We start from the raw sequence: 21,964 nt of genomic DNA on the forward strand, positions 1-21,964 counted from the left end.
GGCTGTCACCAAGGTCAGCACCGACTGGCACACCCTGACCTCAAAGGCCGGCCTGGGGTTCCATGCGGCTCTACCTGCCAGCAGCTTGGGACCAGCTGGTCACTCCTCCTCCGTCCACCCAGCGGTCCACAACTCAGCCTCGCCTTCTTGTCCTGCCACCTGCCTTCTCCCCTGGAGACGTCCTCTGCCCAAGAGATGCCGGCCTCAGCCTCACCTCCCTGGCTTCGGGCTGGCACGTCCATAGACCCATGCTGCTTCCCCAGGACGGCTGGGCTCCCAAGGTAAGGCGTCCACACCAGGACGCCCCCGTGGGCCCCGGCTAAGCCCATACTGCTCTTCCCTGTAAACAGAGCCCTCGGTGCCCCTGACACCTGGCTTCCGGCCTCAGCCACAGCTGCACCAGCAGGTCCTTCAGCTCTAACCAGGAAGCACCTGGGACCCAGCCCCGTCCTGGTCTCCTGGGACCCTAGGCCAGAGAGACCTTGCAAAATGCAAGTCAGTCACGCCTCTGGGGGCTCAGGACCTCCAGGGGCTTCTCATCTGGTGGAGAGGGGGGTGCACAGTCCTGGCCGCACGCAGCCCACCCAGCCTGGCCGCGGCCCGGCTCCTCTTACATGGGAGCCCAGTGCGGGCCGTGTGGGGGCAGGGCTGTGTGTTCCTCTGCAGCCATCCCCTGGCGTGGTGACCAGCACCATGACTGATCAATGAATGAGTGACACCTCCCCCCAGACTCCACCCAGCCCCGCCCCGTGGCCTGCACCTGGCCACCCGCCTCTGCCAGGTGTGCAGCCTTGGGAGCAGCTGGTCCTGGCCGCCAGCACCCTGAGGAGAGGAGCGACAGGGACCAAGGTGCTGTGCCTGCAGAATCTCCTCGGCTGTCCTGGTCACCCTCCTAGGAGACCAGGAGCAAAGAGCTGCCTGCTGCCTGGCTTCTGGCCAACAGAGTCCTGGAAAACAGAAGGCTGCAGGGAGCCTGGAGCAGCCCTGGCTCCTCGATCGGCCGTGTCCCGTCCTGGGTCCTGTACCAGCCACCAACAGCCGCACCGGCTCCAGGACATGCACGGCCCCCGCCCCTCGCTTCTGGTTTTTATTTTTAGTTTTTATTTGTTCTTTTTAGTTATATGTGACAGCAGAGCGGATTTTGACCCAGCGTACATATGTACATACGTGAAGCCTGACCTCCCACTCTGGTGGGATGTGGAGTCGAGTCACACTGGCCGTGTACTCATATATGAGCACAGGAGGGTGATGCCCGATTCTCTGCTGTCCTTCCTGTTCCCATGTCCCCTCCCTTCCCTTCTTCTCCTTTGTCTAATCCAATGAACTTCTACATCCCCCACTGCTGTGTGTTATAATCTGCATATCAGAGAGAAGCTTTGTATTTGGGGGTTGTCTTATTTCACTTAGTGTGATATTCTCCAGTTCCATCCATTTACCAGCAAATGCCATGATTTCATTCTTCTTTAAGGCTGAGTAGTATTCCATTGTGTATAGGTACCACATTTTCCTTATCCATTCATCTGTTGAAGGGCACCTAGGTTAGTTCACAGCTTAGATGTTGTGAATTGAGCCGCTACAAACATTGATGTGGCTGTGTCCCTGTAGTAGGCTGATTTTAAGTCCTTTGGGTATATGCCGAGGAGTGGGATAACCGGATCAAATGGTGGTTCCATTCCAAGTTTTCTGAGGCCTCTCCCTGCTCTTTCCAGGGTGGCTGCACTGGTTGGCAGTGTGTGGGTGGCCTTCCCCGTCCTCCCTTCCCTCACCTCTGGGAGGAACACTTCAGGCCAGTGCCTGGGGCTGGGCCCAGACCCCTCCCCCTCCCACCCTGAACCTCCCTGAAGTCTGCTCCCACCCACAGAATCTCCTCCGGGTCAGCTGCCTGGTGGCTTTAGGCTTGGGACCCGCTCATTTACTTTGTGGGGTCACCTCTGCTGTCCTCCCAGTAGGGCCAGATTATCGTCAGACACACTTAGGGCCCCAGCCTGGTGGTGGCCCTCGCCAACCCCCACTTCCCCAGGCCAGCCTGGAGCCTGGGCTGCCGGGGCTGCCGGCCAGGACCTCGCCAGCTGGGCTCCCAATGGGCTTGGGGTGGCTCTCGGAGGGAGGACCTCCTGTGCTGTCCTGGTCACTCTCCTAGGGGACAAGGGAGCATGCCCCTCCCTCCGCCCTCACAACAGCCCTGGTGGGCCTCTTACAAATGAGAGAACAGGTCAGGGAGGCGGAGACAGACACCGCTGGTGGGGAGGAGGACTGGCCTCTGAACCGCCATCCTGGACACCAAGGGAAGCCCCTCCAGAGTCCCCGAGGCAGGGAAGGGCTGGGGATGCTTCACACTGCGACCCGGGTCCCTCCGGCACAGGACTGCGGCCCCACACGTCCCGGTTCCCCGTGGAGAAAAACGTGAGGAGCTTTTTGAGGCTGTTTCAGAAGTTTAGGAAACACCCAACCATCAGCAGGGGCAGGGCTTCTGCCCAGCCTGCGACCCTTCCCTGGCCAGGCTGTCCCTCCGCGGTGCCCTGGGCCTGCCACCTGGCAGGCACTTCTTCCCCACCTGTAGGGTTGTTGGAGATTCCTGAAAGTTCCTTGGGGGTCTAAGGTAAGAGCCTGAATCTTGAGAGGGGCAGGGGAGGAGGCTAGGTGCCGCCGTCTGGCTGGGCACAGATAACCGGGAGGTCACGAGCCACTTGTAGATTCAAGCAGGAACGAACTTTATTCGAGAACCCACGCGAACTCAACGGGAACTCCGCGAGAACTCAAAAGTAGCGGGCACCTGAGGCAGCAGGAGCCGCCCTATTGCCGGACAGCAGAGGTCCATATACACAACTGAATACCCAGCCTGCCCCAATCCAGCATCATCCAGTTACAGCAATCAGCCATCATCCCAATAATTATACACAGCTTAACTTGACCATCATCATCCTAATGGCTCGCTGGCGCTACCCCCCAACCACTCCTTCTGGCAAAATGCCAGGCGCCATCCTGACTTGGTGGTGGCTCTCAACAGCCAGGTTCAGGCCTCCAGAGACCTGCTCCTGGAGGGAGGAACACAATGGATGCATCTCTCTCTTGGGGGAAATGCAGGCTGGAGGGGCCGGCCAGCTGGGCGGGCCTGCCAGGGGCAGGAGGGCCAGAGTGCACAAGGCCCAAGGTGGCTCCCGCAGGCAGCAAGGTCAAGGTCACTGCTGAGAGAGATCCACGATGAGACCTTAGAGGGACGCCCTGTGCCCACCGAAGAGGCCGCGGACACCACCTGGGGCGGGGAGGTGTCCATCTAGAAGGCAGACGTGCAGGGGTGAGACTGAGGCAGAACTTCGGAAATCTATTCCCAGTCTGAAGACTAAATTGGATCGATGCATAGAGATTCTCAGTCTTAAGTTTCTGTACTTGAATTTTTCATGTGCACATAGCACCTGCCAATACCTGTCTGCCATGACATGCAGTGATGACGCTTGCTACCCCCTATGCGGGTTTTATCTGCACATCCTAGGACCCTAGGCATTGCGCTCCTCAGGAAAATGCATAGAACACCCGCCCCTGCTCTGGCAGACACAGGCTCAGAGAGGGAGGTCTCCTGCCCAAAGCCACACAGCTGGGGTGGGGCTGATGTCTGAACCCAGGTTGGGGAGTGCTTCAGCCTCGGCTCTCCCACCACCCTCTGCTGTCTCTTGTTACACCAGAGCCCTGAGCTCTTTTAGGAGGTGCCTGACTTCCCTGTGCTTCCTGGTAACCATCAGTGTCTGGGGGGTTCTGCCCTAAAGGGGCCTTTGGGGGGGGCCTGTTCCCCGTGTGTGGAAAGAATTTGTCGGGGTGCCCTGAGGGGTGGGGCTGCCGCTGCCCTGTTCCTCCCCTCTCCTGCTCCCAGCCAGGGCAGGACGCTGAGACCCCTGGGGGTGGGATCCAGGGCCGTGCGATTCCAGGGGCCGTATGGTGTCTGCGCAGCCCCTGGCTGGGCCTGCCTTCTGCCTCGACTTCGTCCTGAGGCTGGATCCAAGGAGACCCCCCCACCCCAGCCCCCAGCCCCCGGGACTGGCCACTCCTTTTCAGTCCCTCTGGCACCAGCTTCTCTGCCCAGGGCTCTCCGCACCCTATGGTGGTGGCGGGCGGGTGATGCTGTCTCCTGAGGCTGAAGGACGTCCAGGGCACGTGGGCTGCCATTTTGGGCCATGAGAAGCAGCTGCCAGGCCCCCCCCTGGCCTGCCCAGAGGCCCTGGGGCCCCTCCCAGCCCCCTGGGGAGCCCTTCCACTGGCAAGTCCCTTCCTAGGACTTTAATTGCGGCTCCGTAGAGGGGGTCATCAGCTTGGAGGGTGAGCTGCCTGCCTCCTGGCACCCCTGTGGGGGGTTTTGATTTGGGGCTTGGCCCCCTCCCTCCACCTCCTGCCCCTGGGGCCAGGGTTCTGGCTGCAGCACGGGGTGGGAGCCGTGGTCACTGGGGTCCTGCTGGCCCTCCTGTCCCACGTGGCCAATCAGGCTGCAGACACTGTCATCCTTCATGCGAGGGTGTCCTGCAGGGAGAGGCCACTGTCAGCTGGGCAGGTGGGCAGGGTGGGCCTCGGGGTAGGGAGGGCGTCCAGTGGAGGGGGCCTGGGAAGGCGGGGAGCATTTGCAGAGAACAGATCTACCGTGCAGGGAGCTGAGGGGCCATGGGCCGGCCCCCCTTGGGCCTCACTGTGGTCCCTGTCACTGGGGACCATGGGGTGCCTGCAGCAGGCATCAGTGTGTTGGCAGAGCTGGGACCTGGGGGACAGTGACCTTAGGGGTCTCGCTGACTTACCCTGTGAAGGTGATGCCCCCTTTCCCTCAGCCCTCGGGCCCCTGGTGGGTGGGAGCCCACACCTCGCCAGCCCTTAATGTCAAAGAGCTGTCGGGCGGCGGTTAGTTTAACCGTGACTTACTTGTTCCTGCGCCTACTGCTGATGGTGCATGATCTTCGCTTCCCAGGTGGCCGTGTAAAGTCCCCTGCAGAGGCATTTATTGAGGTCAAGACGGTGGCTTGAGGCGGCCAAGCTAGGGACGGGGTGGGTAGGGCCCAGGTGGAGTGGAATGTGGGGAGCACCAGGTCCAGACCAGGTGCCAGACAGACCCCGGGCAGACCTCTGCTTTTTGTCATTTGTCAATCAGGATCCACATGGGACATGTGTTTTGTTCTGTGGGACCCAATGGAGGCCACTGTGGACGGGAGCCTCAAGGTGGAGGGTGGACACTGCTTGCCAGTCCCTCCCATGGGATCCAGCAGGAGAGAAGAACAGGGACGTGCGCTTGGCCAAGCCACTGCGCCTTCCTCCCGCCCCGAGGCTCCCCGCAGGCTACCTGCCCCAGGAGCGCCCTGTGTGCCCACAGCCTGCTCTGCAGGAAGGTGAGGTTGGGCTGCTGTGCCCTGGCTGCCTGTCCCCTCTGTCCTGCCCTGGGAGGGCCCGGGGCAGGTGGGTGGGCAGGGATGCTGGTGGGGCTGCCCGATCACCCCGGGCTCGCCCTTCATCTCTGCCCCTGGCCCACTGCAGAGCCCACCCAGCCTCCACCCAGAGGGGCCCTGGGAGCCCCGGCCTGCCCTGCGGTCTCTGCCCAGGGACGCTGAAGCCCACTGACTTGCTGAAGCCCACTGACTTGGGACCAGCCACCCTTCCCCACTCTCCAGGGTTCACTGTGCGGCAGAGCAGGGGAGGCCGTCACTGTCTCAGTGTGTGATGGGGCTGCCAAGGGCGGTGCTCCCAGCCCTGCCAGCAGGCCCTCTCCATCGCAGTGGGTGGGGGGTCCGCTGGTCCCCTTCCTCCGCCTGGAGGGGTCTTATGGCTGCCCTGCCCCCTGCCTCCCCAGGGCCTGGCCTTCCCAGTGCCCTCAGGTTCCGCTACCTCACTCTTGGACAGGGGGGGGGGTGTGCCCTGGGATTGGGAAGGGCGGGTCAAGGGCAGACCCCCGGGCCTGCCTGGAGTTGCCCCCAGTAGCCGGTGGGCTCCCCAGGGCCTGGCAGTGCTTCAGGGCCCACGCTGCAGTGTCCACATGCTGGGGTGTCTGGACCCCAGGTTGTGACCGGCAGACCAGGGGCTGCGCAGCCAGAGGCTCCGCAGCTCACGGCGGGTCGTTCCTCCTGCTCCCACCCGGGCTGAAGACATTCTAAGTGGAAAAAGCGTTTGATACCCCAACCAGGCCACCGTCACAGCTCAGCCTGGAGGGCCCTCGACTTTTCTCTGAACACTGGCCGTAACCTGCAGTTGTGCAAAAGGAGCCCATCACAGAAGGAAGCACCGGAGAGCCCTGTGGCTCAGGGGGCGCTGCACTGAGGGGTGACCCGCAAGGGGGGCGGCGGGCAACGTTCACACGTTGTAAAGCAGCCAGGTGTGAGCTGAGCCATGGTGAGGTGGGACCACCTGTATTTAGGGGTTACTGTCCAGGGTGTAGCACAGAACTGGGGGGGCACAGTGCTAGGAGTTAGGGGAAATGGGGCTGCCACCCCCAGGATCTCAGGGTCCATGCCAGGGCCTCTCAGTCTTGGGGTACAATAGAGTGGCCTGGGGGCCTTGTTAAAACCAGACGGCGGGCCAGGCCCCGGGGTTCTGACTCCTAGGTCTGTGCATTCCCAGCAAGCTCCTGGGTGGTGCTGATGGTGCTAACCCTGGGCACCGCACTTTGAGAACCACTGGTGTCCTCAGGTGGCTTCAGTGGTCCTGGCTGGGACTGAGGCCAGAGACCATGTCCTCCTGATCCTCAGGAGCTGCCTCAGTACTGCATGGAAAGAAGCAGGACAGAACCTGGGGACTGTGGCACATGCCTGCAATCCCAGTGACTCAGGAGGCTGAGGCAGGAGGATTGGAAGTTTGAGACCAGCCTCAGCAACTTAGACCCTAAGTAGTTTAGTGAGACCCTAGTAATTTAGCTCAGTGGTAGAGCATCCCTGGGCTCAATCCCCAGAAGAAGAGAAAAAAAAAAATCAGCAAGATATAAGTGGGCACTAAGTGACTGTCCAACTGTGCCCGCGGGGCCTGGGGCTGTGTGGAGACGTCTCTGCAGGGTGGGAGCTGGTGGGGTGAGAAAGCTGAGGCTCAGAGAGGGCAAGTGCTCTGTCCAAGGTCATAGCAAGTGCGCCAGGGACCAGATCTGGGGAACTTAACCTCACTTCTGGTTTTACCTAGTTCCAGTCGCGTGAAGGGAATGGACGAAAGGGAGTGTGTGGCAGGCAGGGAGCAGGTGACAGAAAGGAGCCCAGGGCCTGGGGTGTGTGGGGCACTGGACAGAGCAGCCACTCCAGTTGGGGCATGGCCAAGCCGGGAACATAGGCTCTGTCCCTCCCTGGCCTGATGCCTGCCCCACCCCGGCTGCAGGGGTCTTCTTTGGCTGGGGGCCCCTGTCTCCACCACCCAGGCACACAGACACCTGCCCTACTGTGGAACGGGACATCTTTTCTTCTCCTTTCCATTTTTCAGGTCTGAACTAAGAGTCACCTTGTGGAGCCCTCCACTCCCAAACCCTAAGGAATCATCCTGTGGGCTTGAGATTTAGCCCCGAGCCTCTAGGGTCTGGTCATTCTGCAGAGGGACCTCTGTAGAAGGTGCTGAAAAACTGTGAATACTGAAAGCGCTGCTTCAGAGGGCCACAGCAGAGTGATAAAACACTAAAATTACAACATGCTTAGTGAAATGTGCATTTCAGGTAAGTAACGCTTAACTTGTGACAATAAGCATGTCCCAAACATTGGATGGGATATACTTATGCTAAAAAAATTGGTCATTTGTCTCCATTTCTATTGTAACTCAGGGTCTTGAGTTTCACCGGGTCACCTTGCTACTTCCTCCCCATCTCATGCCCTTGTGGGCAAACTGCTAGTTCCTGAGCCCCTGGGGACAGGACCCTGCTGGTCCAGGCCGGCCCTGCACGAGCACCCGCAGCCCACGGCAGAGAACCCGGCGGGAGCTGGATCAACACCTACCTGTTGCCAGGACCAGAAGGAGCCAAGCCCCTGGCCAGGTGGAGCTCTGTGCTCGCGCTCTCCTCCATTCCTCTAAAGACGAGCGCAAATTAGCGGGAAGTCTTGGTTGGTTCCAGGGGCTGCTTTTCAATTCTTGTAAAACATCTGTGACTTCCTGCGCACCTACTGTGCACACAGCCTCACCTGTTCTCACACACACACCGCCTCTCACCTCTCGGCTGGTGGGGAAGGGATTCTTCCGCAGCCCGCTTTGAGTAAATCACTCCCCCCCCACCCAGGGCTGGGCATGAAGCCAGGGACTGGCCCACACCAGGCAAACCTCCCCCTGCACTAGGCCCCCAGCCCCAGGCCAGGCCCAGCCTCCCTCCAGCTCAAACCCAAGGACCAGCTGCTGTAATGCAGATAATGTTCAAGGTGACTAGGGACAGGGAGTGGTCCCCCTGCCCTGGGGGCCCTGGGCCCTCACCTGGACCTGAGGAGCCCCGAGAATCTTTGCAGCCCAGGTTGCAAGGAGAGCTGTTGAGAAGAGGAAGCCTACTCAGGTCTGGGGCCCCGGGGTCAAGGTTAGCCAGAGGGGCGCGGCTTGACCTTGACCTGCTTTCTGACTGGGCCAGGAGTCTCCCTCCCGCTTTTCAGGCTGTGGGGCCTGGGGAGAGCGTGCATGTGTGTGACTGTGTCTCCGTGTGTGACTGTCTCAGTGTGTGAGGGGGCAGGGCCCGCTGGGGGGTGCTCATATTTTAGGGGCTTCCTCTGGCTGGGGAGGAGGGGCCATCCTGGCTCCTGGAAAGTGGCTCTGACCGTTCCTCAAAATCACTCCCCCTGGGCTCCTGAGGCCCTGCAGGCTGGCTCCTGCCCACGCCTGCCCCAGGACCCCGTGGAACCCTGGCTTTTCCTGGTAGCCCCCAGGCCTGTGCCCCACCCCTGCCAGGCCTCCTTCCCCAGCCTCAGGTCTCCTCCTGGGGGCTTCCCTAAGAGTCCTTCAGCACCAGGGGTTTGCCCCACCCGAGGCCTGGTTCTGCTGGCCCCCTGGCCCCAGTTCCCCTCGGGAGCTGTTGGAAGCACTAAGGAAGGGCTGCGCTCACTGTTGAGGTTCGGATCTGAAAGGCCCCCCAAAGGCTTGACCCAGAGAGGTCCTGCCCCGGGTGGGATTTGGACTCTGAGCGCATCAGCGGATCAACCCATTGGTGTCTTAATAATCTGCTTGGATTCCGGGGAAGGGGGCCTGGCTGGACAGAGCTGGTCACTGGGGCGTGCCTGGGAGCGTTATCTTGTCCCTGGCGCCTCTCTCCCCCGCCCCCAGCCTTCGGGCCTGACTGCGCCTCCCCTGGGACACAGCCCTGGAGTCGGCTGACCATGGACTGAAATCTCCAAACCACCACCAAAGGGACCTTCCCTCCCCTCCGTTGCTCCTGTCAGGTGTTTTGGTCACAGTGATAAAAAGCCGCTAACACAGTCCCTAACCTGCAAGAGTGTTCAGAGCCCCTTCCTCCTGTCACCTGCTCCCTGTGAGGGAGATGGCCCTGCCCTGGGGCGTCTGTTTCCGGCCAGGTGTGTGTGGGCGCGGGGATGTGGGGTGAGGCGGGCACAGAGCAGGTGAGCCATACCACCTGGCTGCTCCCTCCAGCTCCAGGCTGCCCGCTCTTCTCCTCCACGGTCCCTTCTGGATGTTAAGAGATTAATATATGCAAATACCCTTTTCCTACGGTGGGTTTAGCCTCGAACTCCGTGGATTAAGTGACTTGATTTAAATACATATTTGTCTCCCCCCCAACATATACATGTATAAATCCTAAACACTAAATAAAATCCCCTCATTTCCCATGTGCCGTGGAGCTTCTAATCCCCAGTCCTGTGGGCATTCCAGCAGTTAGGATGGTTCATGGGGCTGCGGAGGTTTATGTGGAATATCAAATACCTGTAGTCAGAGGCCCCTTAATGGAGTTGGCTAATACCTGCCAAAGGGGGTCGGGATAAGGCCAGAGCTGGAGGTGTGGGCCTCGGGAGGGAGGGAGGCCCATGACAAGTGACAAAGGAGGCGGACTGGATGAGTGGCCGCCTGCCTTGGGGCCTGTATTTGGATGCACCAGAGGGGGGCCTGGGCAAGACTGTGGGGTCGTGAGAAGCCACCAGGGAGGGTTAGGAACACAGGTGTCCAAGGAGGAGACCTGGAGGAGACTCTTCAAGACCACGGGGAGTGGGGTGGGAGCAACTCCAGAGGCCTTCCAGGGGGTGGGCAGGGCCAAGGGGTCCTGGCTTGGGATGGGCCCTGACAGCAGGGGCCAAGGGCACCAGGATGGACTTGGCCACTGGTGACGGGAAATCGGTTTCCCCAGCAAATCCTGCAAACTCAGACCTCAGCTTCCCTGGAAAGAAGGAGCCCATGAGAACCAGTGGGCCGTCTGTGGGGGCCACCTGGCCTTCAGGAAGATGAGGGACGGCCTGGGCACAGCCTCGGTGCTTGAGAGGCAGGCAAGACACAGTAACATGCCCACCCTCCCTGGGACTGGATGGCCTGGGGACCCTTCTAGGCACCCCCTTGCTCCCCCGTCCTCCCTCCTGCAAGCCGAGGCTCAGAGGCCACCTTTGTGGTAACCCTGCCCTGAGCCACCTGCTCTGCCCACCCAGGGTTCCGCTCCCTGTCTCCTTGTGCAGGACTTCGTGATTTGCTTTTTTCTTTAAGTTGTAGGTGGACATAATACCTTCATTTTGCTCATTGATCTTTGTGTGGTGCTGAGGCTGGAACCCAGCGACTCACAGGTGCTAGGTCAGTGCTCTGCCACCGAGCCCCAGCCCAGCCCTGTAATTCACCTTTATGTCACCTGTTGACTGCATTCTCTCGCTTCCCCTCCCTCCCGTCCCAAGCCCATCCCCAGAGGTAAGCTCTGCGGGGTCTGGTGTCGGGCCTGCCCGGCCTGCCAGGTGCTGGGGAAATGCGCTGGCTACCGGATGAGCTCCGTGAGCCACTGTTGTGCCCCAGCCTCCCCATGCTGGGCCAGGCCCCGGCCAGGAGCTGCTCCACAGAGGTGACCAGGGAACAAGGAACCGCCCAGGACCAAGGCAACCCAGCAAGTCCTTACTGAGCGCCACCCGCACAAAGGTCAAGCCCTGGTGAAAGGGGTAAGGAAGACCCAGTGTGGCCAAGGGGCCCCGGCGCCCATGCTCTGCCCTTCTCGCCTCACCATGGCTCTCACGGAAGACTTCCCCAGGGAGGTGAGTGTGGAGCGGAGCCTGGGGAGGCTGGGCGCTGGGCGCTGGTCTTGAGAAGACCTTGAACGCAGCTGTCTTTGGGGTGATCTTTATATAGCGCGCGGCCTCCTCCGGCCACTGCTGGCCTGTGTGTCTTTTCCAGCAGGTTCTGTGTATTTAAGGGCAGCTCTGACTGTGTTCCTCTAACCCTCCTTTCCTTTCCTCTTGGTATTATTGTTGTCAATGTCAGCATTTAATGGTTGGTAAAGTAAGATACTCAAGACCAACTTTTCACAGTTAATCTAGAGTTAATAAGGAGCCACTCTACATCAAAAGTAGGAACTCGGCAACTGTGTAGGTCCACGACCCCACACCATCGTCCTTACGCGACAGTTGTCATATGTGAAGGTAAGTTTTACTTTAGAAAGTCCTGCGTATTTTGTAGGAATTAGGAGGATCTTTTCTGTTGCTCAGATAGTTACGCCAGTCCTTTTCCTGAAGACCTTAATTTCCATCTTGTCTCCTTTCTCTTTGGCCTGAATAAATTCCTTGGGGCATTGCTTGTGGTGCGTGTCTTCTGGTGAAAATTTTCTTATTTAAAAAAAAAAAATCTGGGGCTGGGGATGTGGCTCAAGCGGTAGCGCGCTCTCCTGGCATGCGTGCGGCCCGGGTTCGATCCTCAGCACCACATACAAACGAAGATGTTGTGTCCGCCAAGAACTAAGAAAAAAATAAATAAATGTTAAAATTCTCTCTCTCTCTGTCCCCCCCCTCTCTCACTCTCTCTTTAAAAAAAAAAAATAAAAAATAAAAAAAAAAAAAAAAAAAAAAAAAAAAATCTGAAAATGAAACTTTCTTTCTTTTGGAGTTTTATTTTATGCACAAAGAGCTAGCATGTTCTCCCTCACTGGGTGGCGTCTTGGGCAATCCATTTGAGGAAGACCACTTAGTCCAACTTAATGAAGCCTCTATTTTTAGCGTACTGATAAAAATACTGCTAGCACATGCCGAGGCTGTATATTCTGATGGGACCATGCAGGCTTGGGCTTATGAAGCAAGAGTAAGAACCCTGGCTGAATTTTTATGGGTGGCTTCAATAGAGCTGTTGGTGATCCATCTTGCTTTCAAGGGTGCAATGAGGCAAAAGGCACAACTTTCATTTGCAGAGGATATTTTAGCTGGGTATAAAAATCTTAGGTTGAAGTATTATTTTTCCTTCCTTTTTAAAAACTATTTTTCTTTCTGGTCCCAGGGATTGAACCCAGGGGCTTTTAACCACTGAGCCACATCCCCAGCCCTTTTTAAATATTTTGTCTAGAGACAGGGTCTCCCTGAGTTGCTAAGTGCCTCACTAAGTTGCTGAGGCTAACTTTGAACTCTCAATCTTCCTGTCTCAGCCTCCTGAGCAGCTGGGATTACAGGTGTGTGCCACCGTGCCCGTCTTAAAAAAATAATTACAGATTCACAGGAATTTCCAAAACTCAAACAGAGAATTCTGGGTGCCCCTGCTAGTTCCTGTCGGTGGTTGTATCTACATGATAGAACAGTATCAAAGCCAGGAAATGACATTGGTACAGCATGTAGAGTTCTATCTGCTTTGCGGTGTGTGCATATATTTCTGTCCCAATCATGATATGGAATTCTACCCTCATCACAAAGATCTCCTGCATGTTGCCCCAAACCCCTGACATCCAATCTTCTGCTCTCCATCTCTACGGCTCTGTCATTTCAGGAGTGCTGAAATGTAAATGAAGGCATACAATGTATACTCTTTCCAGAGCGGCCTTTTTACTCAATGCAATACCCGGGAGATCCATGAAAACTGTTGTATCAATGGTCCATTCCCTTTTATTGCCAAGTAATAATCCATGGTTTGTTTAACCACCCACCTATTGAAGGGCATTTTGGTTATTTTCAGCTTTGGGCTATGACAAATAAAGTCGCTGTGAACATTTACATTCCGGTTTTGGTGGGGATATGTTTTTCACTCCCTGGGATAAATGTCCAGGAGCATGATGGCTGGTCATATGGTAAATATAAGTTTAATTTCTTGAGAAACTACCAAATGATATTTTAAAGTGATTACAAATCTTTATTCCCAACAGTAATGTGTAAGCAACTCAGTTTCTCTGCATCCTTACAAGCATTTAATATTATTATTATTTTGGTTTTTGGTTTTTTTGGTCTCACCTGTTCTAGTAGGTGAATGGCAATATCCCCCTGTGGCTTTAATTTGCATTTCCCTGATGGCTGGTTGAACATCTTACACATCTATTTGTCACCTGTATATCTTCTTTGGTGAACTGTCTTTTCACAAGCTTTGCCCATATCCTAATTGGACTGCTTGGTTTTTTTTGTTTTGTTTTTTTACTATTGAGTTTTGAGGATTTTTACACTATGTAGACGTAAATACTTTGTTAGATGGTTTGTTAGGGGATTTGCAAATACTGGTTGTAAATATAGGGGCTCTGCATTTGCAAATTCAACCAATTGAGGAACAAAAATATCTTTAAACTGTATCTGTACTGAATGTGTACAGGCTCATTTCTTCTTGCCATTATTCACTAGACAACACATTACAACAACTATTTACATAACATTGAATTAGGTGTCATAAGCAACCTAAAGATGACTTAAAGTATACAGAGGATGTGCATAAGTTCTTTGTAAATACTCCCATCATTTTATAAAGGGACCTTATTGGTATCCTTGGGGGTCCTAAACCCCGTTCCCTGAGGATACTGAGGGGCAGCTCCATTTCCTCCTAATCCATAGGTTGCTTTCCATCCCTTATCACGGTTTTTGGTAGAACAAAAAATTTAAATTTTGAAAAAGTTCAGTTTGCTAATTTTCTTCTATTATGGATTTGCTTTTGTGTTAAGTCTCAGAACTCTTTGCATAGCCCTGGATAATAATGATTTTCTCCTATTTTTTTCCTAAAAATTTTATGATTTTACATTGTATAGTTAAGATTGCATCCATCCTAAACTGATTTTGAACAAGGGGTAAGGCTCAGTCCAAGGCACCATCTCTTTTACCTGTAGCTGTACCATTGCTGTATCACCATTTGTTCAAAGGGCTATTCTTGCTTTATTGAATTGAGTTTGTACCTTTATAAATGTGATATATATATATATTTTTTTTGAGGGTCTTTTTTTTTGGTTATCTGTTCCATTCTTCTGATCTTTGTGTCTGTCCCTTTACCAACACTACACAGTCTCTGCCACTGTAGCCATATCATGTTTTAAAACTGAGTAGAATGATTCTTCCTACTTCATTATTAGTGTTCAAAATTATTTTAAGTAGTCTATTTTGATTTTTCCATATTAATTTGGAAAATTATTGTTTGTATCCTCAAAATATCTTGCTTGAGGGCTGACGCTGTGGCTCAGTGGTACAGCGCTCGCCTAGTGAGTGCGAGGCCCTGGGTTCGATCCTCAGCACCACATACAAACAAAATAAAACGTGGTGTTGTGTCCAACTACAACTAAAAATTAAATATTAAAAATATATATTGCTTGAATTTTGAGAGGAATTGCATTAAACTAATGTATTCATTTGGGAAGGTTGACTTTTATACTGTTGATGCTTCCAATCCATGAATATAGTTCATCTCTCTGCTTATTTTTAATTTTTTTTTCATCAGTGTTTTGCAGTTTTCAACATATAAGTCCTGTGCATCTTCTGTTACTGCTCCCTAAATGTTTTGGCTGTTGAGTGATTGTGAATAGTATTATGTTTTCACTCTTAGTTTCCACATGTCCATTACTAGTACATACATTCAATTTGATTTGGGTTTTTGTGGGTTAGTGCTGTGTCCTAGCCGGGCATGCCAGGCCTAGAATCCCAGCGGCTCGGGAGGCTGAGGCAGGAGCATTGTAAGTTCAGAGCCAGCCTCAGTAAAAGTGAGGCACTGAGCCACTCAGTGAGACCCTGTCTCTAAATAAAATACAAAATAGGGCTGGGGATGTGGCTCTGTGGCTGAGTGCCCCTGAGTTCAATTCGTGGTACAAAAAAAAAAAAAAAAAGTGTCCTTTGGCCCTGCTGAACTCATTTATAATTCTGGGAGATTTTTGTAGATTCCTGGAAATTTCCATACAGACCACCATGTCATCTGCAAAGAAGAACATTTTTATTTCTCCTTTTCTGGTTCGCCTGAATTTTGTTTCCTTTTTGTTTTTTTTTTTTCCTTCTGCTCTTGCAACATCCTCCAACACACAGACAGATTGTGGGTGTGGTCCTCCTCCCCTTATTTCCAATCACCCCTAAATGATGTGAATCATAGAGCTGTTGGGAGACGTTTACTATCAGGTGGAAGAAGTCCCCCGTCTTAGTTTTCCTAATGCTTTTTCATTAAGGGGTGTGACATTTTGTCAAATGATTTTTTTCATCAATTACTATGATACGGTGGTTTTTCTTCAGCCTGTTTTATGGTAGGTTATATTTATTAATTTAGAATATCACACTAGTCTAACATCCCTAGAGTAAAACCCACTGTGTTGTGACGTTTCCCTCTTTTTACATATTCCCGAATTCTATTTGATAACATTTTGTTAAGGATTTGGTCATCTATACTCATAAGGGATGAAGAGAGTATGTATGTGAATATATTATGTGGTTTTCTTTAATGTACTGTCTTTGTTTGATTCTGGTACTAGAGTTAAGTAGTCCTCCTCAAATGAGTTGGAGAGTGTTCTTTTTCTCTTCTGATGAATTCAAATTCCTTATCAGCATTTATATGATGTATTGTCTGAGTTGTGTGTAATAGCTTGTATTTTCTAAGGAGTTATCCATTTTACCTAAGCTATCGAATTTATGTAAAAACTTGTCTATAACATTCTCTTAGAATCTTTTTGACGTCTTTAGGGTCTATGCCGATGTCCCTCGATCCATCCCTGATAACTTGTGTCATCTCTCCCTTTTCTCTTCGTCAGTCTTGCTAGATCTTTCACCATTTTATTGATCTTTTCAAAGAACCAGATTTTTGTTTCATTGGTTTTCTTTATTTTCCTGAATTAAATTTTATTGATTTTTCTCTTACGTTGGTACTTTCTATTGTTTATGTTGGCTTTATTTATTTATTTGTTTTTGCTGCCTTTTTCTGGTTTCTTAAGGTGGAGATTAGAAGATGACTCAGGCTTTTTCTATGTGTGAGGGGGACACGAGGGCTACAGATCTCCCTCTGGGCGCTGCTTTAGCTTCATCCCACAGAGGTCGACAGGCAGGCTTTGGCTTATCCCAGTTCTGTTTTTTGTTTTCGACTTTCTCCCAGACTTCTCCTTTGACCTACGGGTTACTTAGCCGTGTGTTGCTCAGTGTCCACGTGTCTGGAGATCACCCGTTATCTTCCTGTCATTGGTCTCTGCGTGTATTCCGGTGTGTCTGAGAATGCACTCTGTTTGACTTCAATTCTTCTGAATTTGTGGAGGTGTCCTTGAGGCCAGGACGATAGCGTATCTTAGGGATGTGGTGTGAGCACCTGAGCAGGTGTCCTGTGGTTGTTGGGGAGTGAGCACCTGAGCAGGTGTCCTGTGGGTGTTGGGGAGTGAGCACCTGAGCAGGTGTCCTGTGGTTGTTGGGGAGATGGTTCTAGAATACTGACTGGACTCCGGGGGTCGATGGTGCTATTGTGCTGATTTGCGTCTGGGTGTTCTGTCACTTGTTGAGAGGGGAGTGGCCCCAGCTGGGTCTCCTTCCAGGTCTCTTTGTTTTGCTTCACATATTTAGAACCTTCATTGTTTGATTCGGACTCGTCAGAACAACTGTGTCTTCTTAGGACTTTCCATCCTTATTTACTGTCTCTCTTTGTTTCTGGAAGTCTCTTTGCTCTTTATCTAATATAATATCGCCACGTCTTTCTTTTGATTGATTTTGCAGAGGGTGTATCTTCATCCGCGCTCTGGCTTTCGACCTACCTGGGTTACATGGACAGCCCTCGACTTACAATGATTTGACTTAAGTTCGGGACTGTACAATGCTGTGGAAGCAATGTGGACTTGATAGAAACCAAACATTGAATCCTGAATCTTGATCCATAGGATGACACTTTCACAGTGATGGGCAGTGGCAGCGAACCACAGCTCCCAGTCAACTGCAGGATCACAGAGTGAACCACCAACATTCTACAGTGTTGCCAAGCTCCAATGTCAGTTAAGTTAGGTATTTTAAATGCTTTTTCCACTTATATTATTTTCAGTTTACAATGGGTTTATTGGAATATAATCCAACTTAAAGAGAATCTGTATTTGAAGTAAATTTCTTACATTTATAGTTGGGTCATTTAAAAAATTCACCCTACTAGCCAGGCGCAGTGGTGCACCCCTATAATCCCAGTGGTTCAGAAGGTTGAAGCAAGAGGATCACAAGTTCAAAGCCAGCCTCAGTAACCTGTTGAGGCCCTAAGCAACTTAATCAGACTCTGTCTTTAAATAAAACATTAAAAGGGCTGAAGATGTGGTCAGTGTTTAAGCAACCCTGGGTTCAATCCCTGGTACCAAATATAAATAAATAAATAAATAAATGATTTTACCCTACTACTTCTCTATTTTGATTGATGAATTTAGGCCATTTGCATTTTATGTAATTATCGATTTATTAGGGCTTAAGTCTGCCGTTATATATTTTTAAAATTTATTTTTAGTTATGCATGGACACAATCTCTTTATTTTGTTTTATTTATTTCTATGTGGTGCTGAGGATCAACCCAGGGCCTCACATGTGCGAGACATGCACTCTGCCCTGAGCCCCAACCCCAGCCCTGCCTTATATTTTTAGTTTTATGTTTGTTTCCTCTCTTGTTAAGTTCCCTCTTCTTTTTCCCTTGACTTCCTGTGGATTACTTAAATTGAAAAAAACATCTCTTTCTCTAAGATTTTAAGGGCTTGCTTTAATTATTACCCTATATGCACATACTTATTGCAATGTACTTGTGTTGATATTTTGCCAGTTTGAGTGACTATAGAAACCTTACCTCCATTTAGCTTTCTTTACCCTCTCTGTCTGGGCTTCTCTTGTTTCTGGTTGGCTCAGCTTCGTGAATCTCTAGGGTTGTATCATTTGGGCTCCCTAGACCAGCTCCATGGACACTAGAAATATTGGAAATATTCATCCATCATTCCTTTTGCCCTTATTCAATCATGATCTCTTTATCTTCTCCTTCCCGAAGTTCTGGGTTTTTTTTCCCTCTGTTCTGATTGCGTCATTTCTTCTATCTTCAAGTTAACAGATCTTTCCTTAGATCCTCCATTCTACGTGGCTCCCATGGAGTCCATTTTAAATTTTAGTTATTATATCTTCAGTTCCCAAATTTCCACTTTTTCTTATTTATATCTTCTGTTTATTGTTGAGATGTTTTTCTCTCCATTTGTGTCAGGTGTATTTGTGATTGCTTGTTGAAGCATTTTGATGCTTTCCATTCCTGGTGAGATGATTCCAACACTCTGCGTCTTCTTGGGGTCAGCCCTTGTTTATCCTTTTTTTCTCACTTCAGTTGAAATTTTCCTGATTCTTGGTAGGACAAGTGATTTCCCGTTTCATTCTGGACATTTTGGGTGTGACCTTCTGGGACTGTGGGTTTCATTTACAACTTCTGTCTTAGCTCCTTTGGCAACATATAGGTGGAGTGGAGAAAGGACTGTCTTAGCAGGTGGAGACGGAAACCCAGTGTTTCCCATCAGATTCTCTTGTCACTAAGTGGAGATCAGAAATGCCCCTGCTGGTTGGGGTGGACATTTGGGCTCCCTAGACCAGCTCCATGGACACTGCCTGTATGGTGTGTGGGGGAGAGGGGAGGGCCCCTCATTGCTGCTTCCTCTGGGTTTCCACTGACACCCTGGGAGGTGGCAGGGTGAGTCCTGCTGGGAAGTGGTCAAAGTCCTGGCTCCTAGCCAGGCTCCCCCTGATGCTGCTTCAAAGGTGAGAGGAAGGGTGCTGCTTTGCCACGGGGTGGGATTGAGTCCTGGCTTCCCTCGTGACTTATTGTTGGTGCAAATTGATGTCCTGGTGAGAGAGGAGGAGGGAGAAGGGGACTTGGTTGGCCCTGGTGTCTAGCTCCCAGTGTCCTTCTGTTGACAGCAGCTGGTGTGGGGCTGTGGTTTCCCTGTGATGCTGGCCCAGGTGGGGTTTTTGCTGTTGCTGTTGGAAAGTTCAACTTGCTGGACTGCGCCCTTCCCGGTGTCTTGGCTGGAGAGCGCAGGGTTTTCTTGGGACTTTCGTGTGTGTCTGCCCCTGTTGGTTTTTCTGGGTTGCAGGTTCTTCAACTTCTATAACTCCAGAGAAATAGGAGGCAGGAAAAACACCCAGGCAGGCCTCCGTTTCCCCTCTCCCCTCCACTCAGGAGCCTCGTGTTGTTCTACAGTCAGGACCCTCAGGTGAGGGGAGGGGAAGGGCCTGCACTGCCCACCCTGTGGGGACGGGAGCTCTGCAGTGGACGCTTTCCCCGTTCAGCGCTTTGTCTCCACTCCCATTACTTCTGATGGTGAATGAGTGGAATTTCAGATGGTTGTTTTCTGTTTGTAACGGGTCATTTTTCTCTGGCTTCTTTCAGGATTTTCTCTTTCACTTTTACTTTCGGCAGTTTTAACTGTCATGTGACTGGGTGTGGTTTTATTTGTGTTGGTCCTGCTTGAGGTGGTCTGACCTCTTGAGTCAAAAAGTTTGGATGATTTCTGGCCATTCTTTCTTTCTTTTTTATTTCTATTTTTATTAGTTATTGATGGACCTTTATTTATTTACTTATTTTTATGTGGCGCGGAGGATGGAGCCCAGGGCCTCCCGCATGCTGGGCGAGTGCTCTACGGCTAAGCCACCAACCAGCCCCTACCATTTCTTTTTGTTTTGTGTTTGTTTTTGTTTTGTACTTGGGATTGAACCCAGGGCCTAATGTACCGGTAGGCGAGTGCTCTACCACTAACCTGCTTCCCCAGCCATTTTTTTAAAAAACATATTTTTAGTTGTAGGTGGACATAATACCTTAATTTTGTTTATTTATATGTGGTGCTTGAGGATCGAACCCAGTGCCTCACACAGGTTAGGCGGGTGCTCTTTTGCTGAGCCACAACCCAGCCCTCCCCACTCATTTTTATATTTTATTTTGAGAAGGAGCTGACCTCAAAATTGCTATCTTCCTGCCTCAGCTTCCCGGTTAGCTGGGATTACAGGCATGTGCTAACACACCCACCTGACCATCACCTCTCGAATATTTCCTTCTGATCCATTTCATGTCTCTATCAAGAAAATTAAATTAGTAGTTGTCATGGTTTAGATATTAGAGTCCCCCCAAAAGCTCACGTTTGTGACAGTTCAAGAAAGTTTAGAGGTAAAAGTATGAGAGCTTTAACCTAATCAGTGCATTAGTCCCCAGATAGGTACTAACTGGGTGGTAGCCACAGACAGGTAGGATATGTCTGGAGGAAACACACATCTGTAATCCCAGCATCTCGGGAGGCTGAGGCAGGAGGATGGAGAGTTCAAAGCCAGCCTCAGTAAAAGCAAGGTGCTCAGCAACTCAGTGAGACCCTGTCTCTCTCTAAATAAAATATACAATAGGGCTGGGGATGGGGCTCAGTGGTCGAGTGTCCCTGGGTTCAATCCCCAGTAACCCTCCCCTCAAAAAAAAAAAAATTGTTCTTCTTGGGTCTTTTGGTCACAGCAGTGGAAAAAGCTGACTAAAACAGAAATCAGAAACTTAAATTAGAAACCTCTACACCCAGATGGCTTCACTGGTAAATGCTGTCACCTATTAAGGCAGAACGACACATGAACACTTTCAGAAATCAGAGAGAGGAAAAGCACTGTTGCTTATTAGGTGAGGCCAGAGCAGCCCCGAGGCCCAAACCTGCCAGACCCGGAAAGAACGGAAACACAGAGACACTGAGCCCGCACCCCTCGGAACACAGGGGCAAACACATTCATAATTAGGTATCAGCAAATTTTATCCAGCAAAACACTGTAAGGATGCTACATGAAGACCACGTGGTTTTATCTCAGGACTGTAATGTGTGACACTAAGAAATTCAATTGATGTTGTACACTATGTTCACAAAATAAAGGACAAAAACCATATGATCATTTCAAAAGATAAACTTTTATAGCACTCCATACTCATTCATAATAAAGACTGAGTTAGTCAGACTCACATCATTGTGACAAAATCCCTGAGAAGAACAACTGGTAGACGCGAAGGTTTGCTTTGGCCGTGGTTTCAGGCCACGCCTGCGAGCTCGGCTCTGGACCTGGGTGGGCAGACCTCAGGGTGGAAGGGCGCGGCCCTCGAGCTGCTCACTGCATGAGGCTAGGAACAGAATGGCGGGAGGGAGGGGCCTGACGAGGTGTGACCTTCCAGGGCACGTCCCCTTCCTCCAAGCAAGCCCCACGCCCACAGCTCAGCCTCCTCCCCGTAGTGCCACGGAGTCATGGAGCCACCAGCTGATGGGTCACCGTGAGGTCAGAGCCAGGATCCAATCAATCCCTCCCTAAGGCTCCCACCTGGGACCACGCTGCACTGGGCACCACGCTGTCACCGTGTGAGCCTCTGGGGACATTCCAGGGCCCAGCCTTAACATGTAAAAACGCTCACTAACTAGAATAAAAAGGACCTTTATCAAGTGAACGGAGAATCTCGAAAGCCCCTCAGCTGACATTAGCTTAGGAGTGACATGGTGAGCGGCTGCCTGGGCCAGGGTGGCGGCCTCTGCCTGTTATTGTCCCGAAGGCCAAGCAGGGCCATGAGAGCCAAGGGGACAGGAGGGAAGAATGAAGGGCCCGAGGAGGCCCAGCGAGAAGGCAGGAGCTGGCCGAGCTCACCTCAGCCAGATGCAGGAGCCGCCAAGGACTCCAGGACGCTACTGTGACAACTT

General features: G+C 51.9%; 1 long non-coding RNA gene and 1 pseudogene across 1 annotated transcript; both read right to left on the reverse strand.

Moving 5' to 3' along the window:
• Positions 1 to 2,687: 2,687 nt before the first annotated feature.
• On the reverse strand, positions 2,688 to 8,198 carry LOC144377381 (uncharacterized). Its single transcript, XR_013438347.1, has 3 exons — positions 7,923 to 8,198; positions 4,897 to 4,960; positions 2,688 to 4,506 (listed from the first exon to the last, which is right to left on the reverse strand). It is a non-coding gene; the product is annotated as an uncharacterized LOC144377381 (long non-coding RNA).
• Positions 8,199 to 12,054: 3,856 nt separating this feature from the next.
• LOC144376919 (small ribosomal subunit protein uS14 pseudogene) lies at positions 12,055 to 12,225 on the reverse strand (annotated as a pseudogene).
• Between the last annotated feature and the right edge of the window lie 9,739 nt (positions 12,226 to 21,964).

The sequence above is a fragment of the Ictidomys tridecemlineatus genome, chromosome 4, assembly GCF_052094955.1.
Source record: "Ictidomys tridecemlineatus isolate mIctTri1 chromosome 4, mIctTri1.hap1, whole genome shotgun sequence".
NCBI lineage: Eukaryota > Metazoa > Chordata > Mammalia > Rodentia > Sciuridae > Ictidomys > Ictidomys tridecemlineatus.